Genomic DNA, 4753 nt, shown 5'->3' on the forward strand with positions numbered 1-4753 from the left:
GGTTTTCAAAATTCAAAATTTAGCCAAAAATAACAACAATACCAAAAATATACCATTAATAAAATAATTGATTTCTGAACAATTTCATACTTATGATTAACCCACAAACTGAAGCTTCAGGCACAAGAGGCACCGAAATATATTAGATAAATATAACACCAGATTTAAAAAGAAAATCTGAATTCTCAAATAAATGTTAGATCAGGTTTATAATTAATTATTAATTAACCATGATCAAAAATTGTTAGAAATATGAAAATTATTGTTGTTTACTATTGATTTTATTTAACATTTCTTTTCTTTCTGCTGTATTTTCTTCAATAAAAAAATTAAAAATCACAAATTGAAATGTGGATTCTCGATTAGAAAAAAACAATTTTGAACTTAGGAGAATTTATTCAATAGTTTATAACTGAATTTTATTTGGAAAAAGAAGAAAATGTTTAATTTTATTTCAAGACTGCCAGTGAACAAATCAAAGATAAAACCCTTTTCTATATTAAAATTCTTCTTGTTATGAAAGTAAAAAGATTAAAAAAGTTCTGAAGTTCAAAATAATAACTAATATATAAAGTATAATACAAAATGTTCAATTAAACTGACAAATTACAGAATGGAAAATGATCAATCAACAAGAAATTGATATAATATTGAATGTACAGAGTTTATATAAATTTAGTTAACATTGGGCATAAAAATTTAATTTTTAAGTTGCAACTGCAAATAATTTTCGAACTTTCTAAAGATAAGTTAAAAATTATGATCGATTAAAAAATGATTAAATATGATGAAAATTAAAGAAATAAAATTTATAAATTTATAAGTTTATAAATTTTTAATCGAAGGTTTTAAAGTTTTAAATTTCTTGCTCTGTTTATTTTGTCGGTTTCAATTGGAATATTGGGTCCAGGAAAGGACAGAATGTGGATACTATATTTTTCTTATTACAAATTTAGTTCCAAAGGCTTACAAGAAAATAATGATTTCAGAACACAAAAATTTTGAATTAAAAATAAACAAAAACAAAATAGTTTTACTTTAAAATTCGGTAAATGTATTTGAAAATTAAAACAAAATATGAAGAAGGTAATGATAAGTTTTTTAACATTTTAGAAAAAAAATTCAATAAACTATACTAAACTCAACTTGTCTAACCATTTTAAAAACTTATAAATAGAATGTAATTGACTCAAAGAAACAGCATTTAGGAGGTGCTAATGATTGAATAATTGATTTGGTAGATTTAATCCCACTATTTTTGTTTACTTTGTTTTTTGCTTTGAAAATATCTAAAATTCAATTTGATTTAAAACTTCATTCATCGCTTTCGAATGTGATGTTGAGCATATAGAAAAAAAGACATATAAATTAAAATTGAGACTGTAATTGATTTCTTGGAGAATATTTCATATCAGTACGATGATTTGTAAATCAGGTAGGTTTAATTCTATGACCATCATGTATCATGACTCATTAAATTTATAAAATTAGTTTTTGGTGAATCAATTTTGATGTTAAAATGGTTGATTTCAAACTCTTAATTTGTTTCATTACACTTCTCAATAAAAACCTATTCTAAGGACAAGGTAGTGTTTTTAAATGTCAAGTTTAGAATCTCAATAAAAAAATGATGATTGAATTGCAAATCAAAATTAACAATAAAAAAATTAGTTTAAATTCATAAACGGCATATATGTATGTTATTTCGTAAAATGAAATGTCTCAAGTCTAGGGTGAGCCAAGACTTATTTCCGCCGAAGGCGAGAAAAATTTCTGACTTTCTTGTTAACACTTATTTCACACCTTCTAAGATCAAGTAATTTCCCTTAACTACGTTGAAAATTTTACTAGGAAAAAATCTCCATGGGGGGGGTTAAACCCCTAAAACCCCCCCGTTCGCACGGCCTTGCTGAGTGCTATTATAGAACATGCAAAAGAAAGCTTGGAGCAAACTTCTAAGTTTGTGTTTTATTATAGTTTAAAAAGAGCATTCATAACTCTTTCAAAATAACTAAAACAGTATGTTTAATAAAAGTTTTATTAGCGTTTTCAAAACCATCTGAAAACATATGGTCGAAAAAAAAATGTAAGCATTCTGCATGACCATAATAAAACCGTCATAAAACGAGCTGCACCAAAAAAAAAAGCCATAATTTAACCATTATAAAACTTCCTAATGCTAGTTGGCTTAATCTGTGTTACTTGGGATGTCAACTGTGATGTTTGAAAAATGTATGCTCTGGTTGAAAGTTTTAGCACATGTCAACGACTTGTTCCTCATCTATCAACTATTTTCATTGAAAAATAATAATTCTCGATGGCATCGTTTGAGTACCGCTGTTTTGAAACTAGAGAACTGTTAATCTACCTTCATTTATTCCAATAACACGCGAACGGGGAAGAATGCTTATGGGTTTAACCCCTCCTAGAGATTTTTTCCACGTAAAATTTCAGTTCAACAAAGGAATTTTTCGTAGTAATGGCAAGTTACTTGATCCCAAAAGGGTATTTAAAAAAAGTGATAATAAACGTGTCAGAAAATTTAGTTCTAAACTTGAGCGGTTTAGTTTAACAAATTTAATTTTAAGATGTTTCCAGATTGATAATATTTTATAATTGTAAATTTCAGATTGTTATTCAATAGACCATCTGTATTGAAATTCGCACAAATTAATAAAATGTAACCAACCAAACCCAGAATTTGAAGCTATTCAATTTAACTTCAAAATTCATTCATAGAATACTTCATATGCAAGTCAAGAAATCAATAGGCATGTGACAGACATTTGATACTTACGATAGTCAACAAAATTAGCCAAAAAAAAGAGACTAAAAAAATTACTTTGATGAAGTCGCAGCAACCCGTGCTCGGGAGCGGTCGAGATGTTTTCGGTTCTTTGCTCTAGGTAATTTTGAATGATTTTGAAATTTTACTATAGAACCAGTTTTTAAGTTAACAAAATTTTCGCCAAATTTGCAGCTCGAAACGACATTCAGTAGGCGCTGCGATCAAAATGATGATATTATCAACTCAAGTGTCAAAACTCCTAGTAATTTCTCAAAACATAATAGAAAAACGTATATTTTCGGAGATAAATGGAATATTTATTAACTCTTGTTTTGAACATATGGTAAGAAAATATGAATAACGTTACTGTTGATATATTATTCAAGCTAATCTCTGTCCAATCTTCCGTTATTTTTAGTTTTATGAAAAACTAGCTGGCCCGGTGTGCTTTGCTACCCCTTTCATGAGAAAAAAAAGTGCATTAAAATGATTAGGTATATTTGAAATAAACTTAATATTTAAATAAATTTCAACATTACTCAAAAGCGAACTATTTTTCATGGCATCTGAGCTTCTAGATTGTCTTGAGTCTCATCGTAACTTGAAAGTTTGAAGGTTGAAGAAGCCACCCTTTAGAGAAATGAAGGAGCGATCTTCAATACAATAAATAAACCCTTTAAATTGAAAAAATACCCCTTTTCGAAACGGGTGGAGTATTCAAAAAGTGTGCCAAACTATATAAAAACACTAAGACATTGTTGATAATATGTTTGTATGTTACATTTATTGAATATGAGAGTCTATAGTCAATAGAATGGAAAGCGTCTATCAATACAACATATCATCTTATTTTATTTAAACTTATTTGATAATTAAATAAACCACCATATTAAGTCAAAACGTATACGTTTATGATTTTTTAAGAAAATTCCTTTGAGAATTGTTAAAATTTTGAAAATTTTGTATGGGAGCCCCTTTTTTCTGGATTCGGAGAGGTTTGAATGAATTATAAAAACCATGCCCGGTCTTGAAAACGGCTTCACACCAAATTTCACGATGATCGGTTGAGTAGTTTCTGAAAATTGTTCGAATTTTAAATTTTATTTGTTAGTTTTGCATGGGTGTCCCCCTTTTTTGGATGAGGAGGGATTTGTAAGTACTTTCAAAATCCTTTCCGGTCTTGAAAACGGCTACACACCAAGTTTCACGTAGATCAGTTTAGTAGTTACCGAAAAATGTTCGAATAGTGTCGTATTTTTATTAAATTTGTATGGGAGCCCACACTACTTTAAGTCGCAGCGATTTGAAAGTATTTTAGAAACCATCTTCGGCCCCAAAAACTCTTACATACCAAATTTTACATTTAACGATTCAGTAATTTTCGGGTCTATAGGGAACAGACAGACAGACAACCATTCATTTTTATAGATATAGAGAAAAAGCTCCCATTTTCATTCCTAAATTCGTTTTAGTTGTGTATTTGGGCCGAAGTAACAATTTTTAGAAGAAAACATAATTTTTTATTTTTTTGTAACAGAGAAAAGTTGAACGTTTGAACATGCTCTAGGGTTCCTTGAATGAAAATTCTTTCAGAAAATGAATTCCCTCACTTTTGGTCAATAAAAATCAGTTTATTTCACTGATACCTTCCACTTATGAACACGTGAGTCCTATCTTATCAAATTAAAAGAAAAGGCTCCTGATTAGTTCATGTGTCGGATCGGTTTTTTTTTATCTTCTTTTTCAGTTAAGTACATTTTTAGATGTTTAACAAAGTGTTTCCGATCTACCTCTGTAGAAAACATCTTATCCATATTTCTGTTATCAATATGATCCAAAAATAACCTTGTAGGCAAAATGGGTTAAAAAACTGTATGTAACTTTTTTTCTTTTCCGTATTCTTTTCCCATTGTCCGCAAAGTGTCATACCATTATTTCGTTAGCATCAAAACTAAATTTATATTT

This window comes from Uranotaenia lowii, chromosome 3 (genome assembly GCF_029784155.1).
Source record: "Uranotaenia lowii strain MFRU-FL chromosome 3, ASM2978415v1, whole genome shotgun sequence".
In the NCBI taxonomy this organism is placed as follows: domain Eukaryota; kingdom Metazoa; phylum Arthropoda; class Insecta; order Diptera; family Culicidae; genus Uranotaenia; species Uranotaenia lowii.